This window comes from Photinus pyralis, unplaced genomic scaffold, assembly GCF_008802855.1.
Source record: "Photinus pyralis isolate 1611_PpyrPB1 unplaced genomic scaffold, Ppyr1.3 Ppyr1.4_LG7, whole genome shotgun sequence".
NCBI lineage: Eukaryota > Metazoa > Arthropoda > Insecta > Coleoptera > Lampyridae > Photinus > Photinus pyralis.
Window position 1 is genome coordinate 38,992,133 of NW_022170738.1, and position 12,060 is coordinate 39,004,192.

General features: G+C 36.5%; 1 protein-coding gene across 1 annotated transcript in view; it reads right to left on the reverse strand.

Annotated features, from left to right (window-relative positions):
* Nucleotides 1-11,938, reverse strand: part of LOC116177537 (receptor-type guanylate cyclase Gyc76C-like) — a 50,963-nt gene extending 39,025 nt beyond the window's left edge. Inside the window, exon 1 of the mRNA XM_031496554.1 lies at nucleotides 11,510-11,938. The gene's annotated coding sequence lies outside the window, so the exon portion shown is untranslated. The remainder of the gene's footprint in view (nucleotides 1-11,509) is intronic.
* Between the last annotated feature and the right edge of the window lie 122 nt (nucleotides 11,939-12,060).

Genomic DNA, 12,060 nt, shown 5'->3' on the forward strand with positions numbered 1-12,060 from the left:
TGAAATATCACACCGGATGTGGGTGTTGTTGGGTTTCGCGCTTCTATCTCCCATAACCGATTTTTTCTCCATTAATCGCCATTTTAATTAAAATAAAACGCAACTTTGAAGTTATCGCTCGGCCTCTTATACAAGTTTATTTATTTACCTTGATATTTCATTAAGGGAAATTAGTTTTCTATGTAGTAAATAGCGGTAATTACTTCTTCCCTGAAGCGGTCACATTGAACATGCTAATTTATATTACGTAACCATTTTGGCATTAAATAACTTCTTTAACATGATTGATCGGTCTAAATTATAAATTGGCCGGTTTAATTGAACTTAGTTAAAAATTCTCCGATTCTCGTTTCTTGTAATTGTTCTACTTGAAGGACCTTGTCCTTTCCCTCGCGTTTTCCAGCTCAACTCGGAGTGGTAACTTTATTTTTATTGTGATTTGATTTCAAGAATTGATGTTGTTACGAAAAGTTTGTCAAAAATTAATGGCGCCGGCCTTAGGTATTCAATTAAAAATGTCTTCGTTGTTTTAGCAGTGTTTGTGTTGACGTATCTTGGGACTTGAAACTTTGGTGCTCTCAAGATTTGTAGCGTTTTTTCTTGCTTCCGACTATAGTTCAACATTTTTGCCATTTAAATAACCATTTCAGATACTCCTTACGCCATCTGTACAATTTTTAGGTAAATATTGGTGTAGAGTTCATTATTCTGCCACTAGAGATCACGCAAAGTATCAATCTGTACTTCGATCATATTGATCGATTTTCCCTTCCATGGCGTTTCCCTTGCACAAAACTGTTCCTGTACAAAAACCAGAGTCTGGTTGACTTGTAAAACAAACTTTTAGGCCCGTCGCTTTCCCTTTCATTCCCGTTTCTCCTTTATTTTTCTACATGATCTTTACGAATATTACGATCTCCATCGATACCTGCTGCGAAATCACCCTCGAGACCGCGGGCGATACCAGGTCAGGAAACAGCAAAAATTAATTTAAGATACATTATTAATTAATTAATTAATCTCATCTTCTCTATATTTGAGGTTATGAACGAGATTTTGAAAAACGGTTTTCACTGGCCTCTTTGGATGTTATTTGGCTACTTTTTCCTAAAGAAAAAGTCAGATCATTCCATTTGATTTTTTTAGGATTTAGTGTCAAAACTAGCCCCCTGGCGGAGAAGGATTCAACTAAATTAACTATATTTTGATTCTCATTGCCCAAGGAATGTTGTTTTCAACCATATCAAATTTGTTAAAATCGATCAAACGGTTAAGACGTTAAAGCAGGTTATTGCAAAAACAATTGAACGCGCCACGCCATGTTTGTTTTTGAAATAAGTGAGTTTTTGTTTTTACGAAAATGATAGTTTATTATGCGAAATTTAAAGAAAATGCAATTTTAAAATTTAAGATGGCAGTTACGTCCTCTGGTGGTCATTTTTAGAACTTGAAAATATTTTCCAGCGATTCTTCATGACCGATTTACCCAATAATTTTTTTTACCCCTAAGTCATACGACGAACGGTTCCCGAGATATGGCCGAGGAACAGTCTTATTGGGTCACCCGGTACATACATAGTATATGTATACAATATGTTCATATGTAAGAAATAAATATTAATTTGAATTACCTGTGCATTTCAATTAGCCATGATTCGTCCGGTCTCGTGAAGCACGGATAATCGGGGCTCTGCTGTATTTCTAATCAGTGCAAGCTTCGGCACCAAAATGCGCCTTCATTTAACAGACTTTGTATGGCTTTCATTTTACCACCCCCGCGAATTTGGAACGCCCTGTACATTTTGCCTCATAAACTAAATTTATAGTTACTTTTTAGGGGAATTTTTCGAAAGGAAAAAATTCTACATATTTATATGTGATGGTTTTGTCCGTCTGTCTGTTCCTCGTCCAACTCGAAGAACGAAAAGAGACAGCGATGTCAAACCTTCGCCGATCGATTTCTACGAGTTCAAAGATCAGTGCTATTGAGTATGAGCCGGATCAAAAGTCTGGTTCCCGAATACAAGCGCAGTGACAAACAAAGTGCACTTGCAAAATAGATTTAATATTGACAGAACCAAAAAAAATAGCAACACACTCAATTTCTGATGTGGGAGGGGGGGACATCCTAACACTATCTTAAACCTGACCCAGAATTATAAAAGGGAGTTTCCTATTTTCCTATTTTGTCATTATCATCAGTTTTCTGCATCGTAAGTCCTAGTCGAGGTCCTAGTGCTCTTCCTCCACCTCGTTCGATCTTGTACTTCGTTGTTACGTACCCTCCCCTTCATCTCTGCACAGCATCTATCTATCATCCTTTTTCATCTACTCCCCTTTCCGCCCACAGTTCCTTCAGGTCCCTCAGTCAACACTTCACCCAACCAATTTCACTTTCTTTTTTAATTCTCCAACTCATTCCTCACCCTGCCTTTCTAATCGAGCCCAAAAAAACCTCCATAGATACGTTCACGTGTACTTAAATAGGGTGTAATTTTTCCCCATGCGTACCTAGCATTTTATATTTTAACAACTCGCAGGAAAGTAACGATTTATGTTATCGGCTTGGGCGATGGGTCGAATTTTGTTGAAAGATAGCCATAATTGGTTTTCGAGCTTTTCAAAATAAACCCTCAGATCTCCTTAGCATGGTTGCCAGTAATGCAATTTCAGAACTGACCGGGCATGTGAATGAGAATCATTCTTCCTGATTCGATAGAAAACAGACCTCACCCCTGTTCGAAATTTATGATCGCGTTACCTTCCTTTTGAAGTTGATATGGCAATACAAAACGGTGGTATTTTGCGACTATCTTACTGTGCATAAATGCCAAGTAACATTTTTGTTATTTGAATACTGATTTAACTCAATTTCTTGCGTTTTATTTATGTTTATTTAAACGATCCTCCGAGCGACACACACATCCTCGAGCAACTCGTTTCACAACACGACGTAGGTCCTATCACTAGACAGGTTTATTACTTGACGCTCGACTTGATGATCCCATGGAGTTTCAATGAGTCTAGGGCGAGACAAAATTGCAGTATAAACAAAAGATGCTGGTCTAGTATTCGTTTAAACGGGACGCCGATTGGGGTAATTCCGTTGGTTCCGTTTTGGGCTCAATATAAATAGCGAAACGCACAGCCAGATAGCATCTGTGAAAGTGTACATCTCGTCCGCGCGTTTTAATAGTTGCAAAAGCAGAGTCGAGTGAAGACAAAACACGGTTAAGGTGTAAAGTTCGGAGAAGCGACTTAATTGTGAACCGTGCAGTTTTTTCCAGGTAGAGATGATAAATAATCCGCGACGTAGAAATTAATCGGTTCCAAATGGCGCGTTAATTTATCAGAAAGAACCATGGTATAGTAGCAGAGGTAATGCAGACGTGTTTTTTTTCGATGGAAGAACCTCGCTTGAAATGACATGATTATATCAAAGTAAAATTTTTATACAGTTCTGTATCAGTAAATTTCCATATAAAGATATATTTATTCATGTATTCAACATTTTTTTACCCTACAAAATAAATATTGCATTTATTATTAACACTCTGAGGTTAAGGATTTAGATTTTCTGACTGGTTACATCGCTGCAACTGTATGTGCAATAAGAACATACAAATTGTAAAGAGAGATACAGCACAAAAGTGCGTAGAGTGTTGAATCAGAACATGTTCGCGTAGCTGTATCGCTCCATCCACGTTAATATGTATGATCTAAAGATAAAATGGACTTGTGGTACGCTTTTGTTTATAAACCTTCATACACTGGCGAATATTATGATCACCACATGGGAGTAATGTATTCATACCGCAGGAATCCCCAGACATCTACGGCGTATTCAAATAATCTCGTTAATTGAGAATGGTTCTTTTTAACGAGTTGTAATTCCTCGTCATATCAAAGCTTCGGTTTGTGAACTCGTTCCCATTTAGGTTTAACAGCGATTAAAAAAAGAGTCAAAGTGACTATGATATTAAAGTCAAGTTAGATGTAAAAGATGATCATCTAGGAATACATTATTTTCTTTTCTTTCTACACGCTATTGAACACCTCGTAAACTTTATTTTGTTTAAGTATCTCAACCAGAATTATGATACGAGGGCTAGAATGTTGGTATCTGTAGATTACGGCCGTCTGAATTCAGAAGGGCGCTTTCTGCCAATAATCTGCAATCGGATAAAACACAAAACAAAAGAGATAAGACTAATAGCGCGGCATATAAAGTGCGAGAAATATCTAACGTTTGTCAATTTCGGGCGACAAAACTAATCGTAAGAACTTTCTTCTTTCCTCGAGCATGTTTTCTTCCCACACTGACTTTCCTAGCTAGTCTACGCCGGAATATTCAGTATACGAATTCATGATTTGTCCCGTTTCGTTCAAGCCCAGGGTGCTCCTACCCTCTCCTCCAAGGAGGCCGTTGGTGAACTACATACAGCAAAACCGAAAATATGTAATACATAATAATGTATAGAAAAACTGAAGAATCGATGAGTATTTTTTTGCTTGTGTAAATATTTAATGTGTAACGCTAATGGAATCGATCGAACAAGTTTCCCATTGAAAAACATGTTAGAGATAAGACACTCCTCGATAACGACATTAAAATCGCGTACAAAAAACTCTCATGCATAACCGCGCGCGTAACGAAGAGCGCTGCAGTTTATTATTAGCTTTGGTTTATCTGGTCGTATAAAGGTCGCTTACACTTACACCATGGAAGTGTATGTAAATGTGTCCAATTCGTACTTGGCGTGATGTGCGCGCACCATTAAACGATTTTAATAAATTCTACTACGCTATACACTCTCTTCTCTGTGACAATTTAATTCCTTCCCACACATTTCTAAACAAACAAGTTTTATGCGGCTAAAAATAGCCGCCTCGAGTAGTTTTATTGCGTATCGCGCGCGCTTATAAAAACCGTCTTAATACTGACCTGCACGTAGTATTTGGTCAACAAACGATAAATTCATTTCGGACGAGAAATCCTTTGTGTAAACATTTACTTTTCGCCCGGCGCTTTTCTTTGCGGATCAATTATCGTGTCTTGGAAAAGTACGGCGATTTATTCGGGTGGAAGTAAGCGAAAATGACGGCCGCCGACGTGCGAGTGATCGATTTTTAAAATAACGTCGACCAAAAAAAAAGGGCGAGCGTGGTCCTTCGAGCCGAACAGTCATCTTGCGGTTCCGCGCGAACGTCACGTTTAGAGGTTTTCAGTTTCCTTTCGGCGTTTTAAATTTGGACGCGAAGATAAGAACTATTACGTTGTACTTAGAAAAGCTAGAGACACGCGTTGACTCACCTTTTTATGTATTTTTCTCGAGATATCTATTTAATTCATGTAAATAATAAAAGGAAGTCCTTCCGGTTGTATCGCTAATTTTAAACTTGGAAACAGAGAGCTGGGTAGAAACTTGCGTAATTCGTTCTTCCATATTGAAAGAAATGCGGTTGCCGTAATCCGCCGCTTGGTACTTAATTCGCACCCTTGTTTCCATTGCAAAGGGTTGATTACTTATGCAATAAAACCTACAGTCTGCTTGTGTCACTAATGTATAGCAATAAAAAATGTGGTTAAATGTGTTTACGTGGTGATAATAACGTTCTTTTTAACACACCGGACACCTACTTTTTGACCAGTTCGTTTAGAAATGAGCCAATCACCGTTTAAAATTTTGCATTTAACCACGCCCCAACAAAATACACTCGCTGAATCTTCAAATTACACAAGCGCCTTGGGCAATTGGTCCATTACCTACTTTTATTTATACAGGAAAGAGTGCTTTAGTTAAACATTAATAGATAATTACTTCTTTAAAATGTTTCAACAGCACAATCCTACCCAGGGCGTTTAAGTTATTAAGGTGGCTATGGAACGAAAGGGGAAAAATTGACTAATTCCGATTGCGAGATCAAGTAGACTTACGTTGAAAGAAAAGAGGAAATATTTGACATTCCATTACATCATGGACTTTCTGTCCGTTCGTCTGTGTACATGGTAACGCGCGAACTGTTTCGAATTTTCTAATTCTGTCTTTGATAATAGGAAGACGATGTTCAAGGGACTAACTGATTAAATTTTGGGCATGTGGACTTTCTGTCCGTCCGTCTGTGCACGTGGTAACTCGCGAACTGTTTCGAATTTTCTAATTCTGTCTTTAATAATAGGAAGACGATGTTCAAGGGACTAACTGATTAAATTTTGGGCATGTGGACTTTCTGTCCGTCCGTCTGTGTACGTGGTAACTCGCGAACTGTTTCGAATTTTTCAATTCTGTTTTCAGTAATAGGTAGACGACGGTCTGTAGGAGGAGCCAACTGGCTCCGTGGCGGTGCAAGAATAGTGGGGATGCTTCATATTTCGCCTTCTTACGTGCCGGTAGTAACATTTTTGTATCAGTTTTTTTTTCTGTCGATTGCGAACGACTTTTTTATTCAATTCAATACCACGTACATAAAGTGACTTTTTATGGAAACTTCAATTCAACTCGCCGTCTCGGATTCTGCAAATAAACATGTTCAATGTGTCACTATGGATTATTCCCGTCAGACTGACCTTCAATCTCGGATCATTTGAAACGTAATCCAATTTTTTGTCAATATCAGTCTTTCAGACCACGAAAATGTGTTTCAGGAATCTCGAATCCCAGTCAAACTTTTGCATTCACTTAATTTCGTGGTTAAACGGCCATTTTAGCAAAAATCGAATTTCTAAATTTTTTATGGACAGATTTAACCTACTTGGGACAGTGTACTGTCCAAGTGAGAAGCGTCTTTTGAAGAGGTGGTCGCCAAAGTCCAAAAGTTCACAGATTTCCACCTGGAAATGCCCATTTCCATTAAATTTTTCACTTTCACTTTGGTGCCATTTTGCGAAAATACTTTTCAATATTTTATGTGCCATATGATAGTCCAATGCTTTCTTTTTGGAACGCCCATATGAATCGTTCGAATACCTTAACTATTAATAAAAAAATACATCTTTTATAAGGGACGCAAAATTAAAAAAATGAAAAATTGCCCATACGTCCTAAACTGTGCACTTTTGCATAAGGCGATGGGGGTATTTCTGAAATTCCCATGACCAAATGTATAGAATTTAATTAAAAAAACAGAGGTTTTTGAAATTTTTTTTGATTCGATTTTAGTCAAATAAAACCTACTCTCAAGCCATAAATCCACATCCTCCTTTCAATGTTTGTGTTCACTCTTAAATTTATTGGTTTTTTAAATTTTCCCATCCATCAGTTCTTTCAAAATCTTTCATTTCATCGGATACTTTCCATTTTCTTCAAACGTTTTAGATTCTTCACACTATTCTTATCCACCAAATCTTTCAGGCCCCACTGGATTTTTCGACTTTTTCTATGCCATTGAATTTTCAATTTTAACTTCCGATTCTGTTCCTTCGAATTCATTTAATTCTTCCATGTGGATTCTTTAATTATAATGTCACTTCTTCACTTCTTCTTAGATGGTTTCAAACGAAGTTTCCTCATAGTTTTCCGAAACTCAAGGAAGGGGTTAGTTTTGTCTTGTAGAATGTAGCAAGTAATTATTGCAAGGGCAAAATCAAGGAGGCGTATTTACGTACATAGAGAAGAGTTCCTTTGAGGACGAATATTCGGAAGCGAATTTTGGCACACGATTTCAAAAGCGAGTTCTGTTATGATCGTTTCGAGGATCGTTTGGGGCCGAGCTTTGCCGAATATAAACTAGAAATCCTGATAGACATCGAGGCGCCATGAAAGATTAGTTTCGGCGAACAATGTATTTCTCAAGGCCGTAGCCAACAAGAGCAGGAAACCCGCTTTTCTCGCTCTTGAAAATTGCTTAAATATTCCAGAAATCGCGATGGACGTCGAGGCGCCATGAGAGATTATGTGGATGTGACGTAATCTTTCCGAAAAATATGACGTGTTTATTTGAGAACCTTCTAGAATAGTCGGGTGCCTTCGGAAGCGCTCGAGGAGGGGGCGTTTACTACATAAGCGAATCGAATTGCGTTCCAGTGAGTTCCATTTTCGACCCCGAAGTAATAAATAGTTCACGGTGTTCGTGAGTGATGAATAATATTTTTACTGTTATAAATTAATAATCAATTTCAAGGCTGTTATATATTTATTGTTAATCAGTTGTAATAAATAAGGCACGTAATTAAATTTACGTTACAATATGATGCAATATAGCAAGCTCATAAATGATCAAATCGAGATCAAATATAAAGAAAGTTGCTTGGTATTCGGAATTATGTCAACTAGGTATTAAAATTGGAGAATTTCGCATTTCTGCATAAATTATTTTCTCTGTAGGTGTAGGGTGGCCAAATTTGGTCGTTATTATGGGTAACTGTTAAACTATAAGTGATAGAAAAAAATTGACGGCGAAATAAATATACGGGGCCAAGTAAAAAACCCGAAAAACCTAACCTCATTTTTTAAATGCAACACCCTGTATAATTTTGTCTAAACAGACCCGAAACAGACCTCAAAACTATAGTACATCACGGATGATATTAAAAAAATGATTCAAGGAACTCAAAAAAAGATTTAAAAAAGGTTCAAATGATTTAAAAAAATGTAAAAAAATTTCGCACAATTTTTGAATTTTTTAATTTCTTTGAAAACTTCTTTTTAATCTTGTTGAATTGAATTCAAAAAATGAAGTTAGGTCCAATACCCTCGCCAATACATTTTTTACCTGATCCCGTATACATACTTACTTTGAAAACGATAGATTATGCAACAATTATTACAAAGAAACTTTTGTAATAAACACATTTTCTATAACTTAATTAAAAAAAGAAAGTATACGCTTTTATCCTCGCTTTTATCTAAAAATCCAAAAATTCAACTTTAGTCCATAACTCAAAAACAAAAGACTGTAGGCCAGTTAGGTTTTTGAACATCGAGTTTATTGCAAAATGTTTTCAAAATGTTATAAGATCAAAAAAACGCTTTTTAAAAAAAATTCGGGCCATATGCAACAGTTGCAGTGTTTGGTTGTTCGACTGATGTGAATGATCTTCATTTAACGGTGACGCGAACCAACAAGCTACAAAGGTATACGATGTTTCAACAAAAAATGGCAAAAAGATAAAGATTTTTAAAAAATGCTTCGTCTTGAAGTTTGTTATACATACCCACACATTCGCTCATACACCTACTTTGAATTGAATTGAATAGCATAATAAACGATAATAAATATTTGTCTATATTTTTGGCGCAAAAATTAAAAAAATGCACTATTGTGGCTAATTCATCCTTCCGTCTGTCCGTCCCTACGGTCATTCGGTCGCTACTAGGTCTTTATCTTAAGAGCTATTGTTCTACTTTTTTCACTGTTTGGTTCGTTATGGTGTCGAGGTTTACACCAAGGCAGGAATTTTTGCTGTCTACCTGTCTGTCAGTCTATTTGTCTTTCTGTCCGTCGGTCTGTTTTTTATTTGTTAAAATACTTAAATGAAATTTTGTATGCAGGCATCTCGAATAAAGGCTAGAATAAAGGTGAAACCAATTCCAAATCAAATAATTTGTTTTGCTCATGCGCAATCCGATTTGACTAAAAACATTGCGCGTATCCAGACCCACATTCGTTATTGTGAACCAATCCTGAAATTTTAGGGTAGGGTTTTTCTCCCATTATGAAACAGAACAACTGTACATACATACAGATGGAAAAAATTATTCTTTAAAAGTTGCTTAAAATATCTAAATAATAATAATAATAATTTATTAAACCTTTGTTGCTATTTTACAATAGACAAGTCACACAGAAAATCATAGATTAGTAGGTATGAAACACACACATTGTACAAATATTGATATGTCCGAGGATATGTCCAAAAAAACGGTGATCTCAATAGTCACCTAGTTCAAGCTAGCATAATTTATTTAAAAAATGCTACTTTTGCATAAAAATCACGAATTACTAGTGGTTAACGTCTAGAGTCTCGTCTAGAGTGTCAAATATGTTTAATTCTTTAATTGTTGACTACTTCAGGTCCAACTAACAACCCCCTCCTATGAAAACAAACAAACGCACTGTTGCAAAATTGCATAATTTATTTTTAAAAAACTACTTTTACGTAAAAATCAAGAACTGCTAACGGTTAACTTCTGGGAGTGTCAAAAATTGTTATTTCTTTAATTGTTTACACCTGCAGGTCTCACTTGCAACCCCTTTCTATAAAAACAAATAAACTTGTACCAAATATAGCAAACGAGCTTCCGGGTCATTGCAAATTTAATGAGTTCTTCCTTTGGACAGAAAGTCCAAAATCATGAACTCGCTTAGGAGTTCGTTAATAAGAAAGAAATGTATTGTCGTTGTAAAATTGCATAATTAATTTAAAAAAGGCCATATGAGCATTTGTCAATTGTAAATAGCAGAACATACCCTCACTCTCCCTATTCTAACAAAATTTGTTGGTTGGTAGCACTGATGATGAAAAATCGACTGAAAAAGATGAGGAAAAATAGAACTGTTCTATTTTCATGGAGTGTGTCAAATACTCAAATAATTTGCAATACTTCAATTGTTTATCTCTGAAGGTCTACCTAGGAATCCCCCCCCCCATTTATAAAAACAAATGAAATAAGAAAGAAACGCATTGTTTATGTAAAATTGCATAATTTATTTTAAAAAAAAACTACTTTTACATAAAAATCACGAGGAAAGTTTTCTTGGGTGTGAATTTCCTTTTGAGACGAATTTTCCGGGCACGAATTTACCCTATCAACGAGTTCTCTCTTGCAATTTACCCAATCATCCCGATCTTCCCCTACGATGTCTATAGTGGATCTGCAATCGCAGTAGTCCAGTCATTTCTCTGCGAGTTTTCCAAATTCTGGCTTTCTGGTATTTTTAATTAAATATACGAAACAAAAGGGGTTTTAATCCGGCACGTGCCCCAATAATCGAACTGATACAATTGATATCTTATTTGAATAGCTTTATCGCGCGAATAATTAACAAATTTACGATGCAAAATATGGCCTAAAAAAATAATAAAAGTTGTTTGTTTTTCGGGCGGACTACGTCTTTACATTTGGCTCCTCGCGGTACTTTCGTAACCGTACAATCGGTATCTTTAAGTAAATTCGTTTAATTGGCGACTAATTACCTCATTCTTTATTGTGAGTAATACGTCGAATAGCGTACTTAATTGGTTAGGCCTACAAAATTTTCATTTTTCTTCGTAGGTTTTTTCGCCTGTTTAAATTTAGAATGTTTATGTAAGATGATGAAGCAGATTCGAATAGGGATTTTCCCCGCTACCGATTTTTTCGGGAGAAATGGGCACGTTCCAAAAATGGTACTTTATGTAAATGATAGTACATGTTAATTCCACGTGCCGACAAGATTGAAAACAACACGTCAGTCAGCAGGTCAAACAGAAATACTAATAATTACGATAAACTCCAGTAAACTTAGTCGAAGGGCAAACGTTGCTGACCTTGGAGACAAAAATATAAAGACAAGTTTGTCAACTTACCATGTGTTTAGAAATATAAATACAGCCAAAGGGGCGTACGTCGTCTTTAATCAACTTTCTTGTGAACTTTTTCAAAAGCGGCCGCAATTCGAAACATCACGTGATTTTAGAACGAAGTAAACAAGCGACGGCGGCGAATAAAAAAAGAAAATCTCAATTTGCACTTTCATTAATTGCCCAAACTTAACAAACAAAAGTTTAGTTCACTTTCTCACTTTAAAAAAATCAAATTCGCACTCGCACTTTTCTGCGCGAACGTAACGTACGACCTTTATAGCACACGTAACTTTTTTTTCTGCAATTTATTTCGCACCTGTTCGCTTAAGGCCGATTGGCGAGAGATACTTCGCGAAACTGGTTTAAACGCAAATTTAAGACGGACCAAATTACAACTTCTTGCAATACTAGTGCGGCAATACTCGTATCTTCTAACCAGCCTGTTGCATGTTCGCGCATGCGTCGCGCTAGCATTAAATTACCACGACGACGTGGTGCGCCATCTCTTCGATTACTTTGCATTTAAGTACAGAAATTCTTATTAGTTAAAAGGT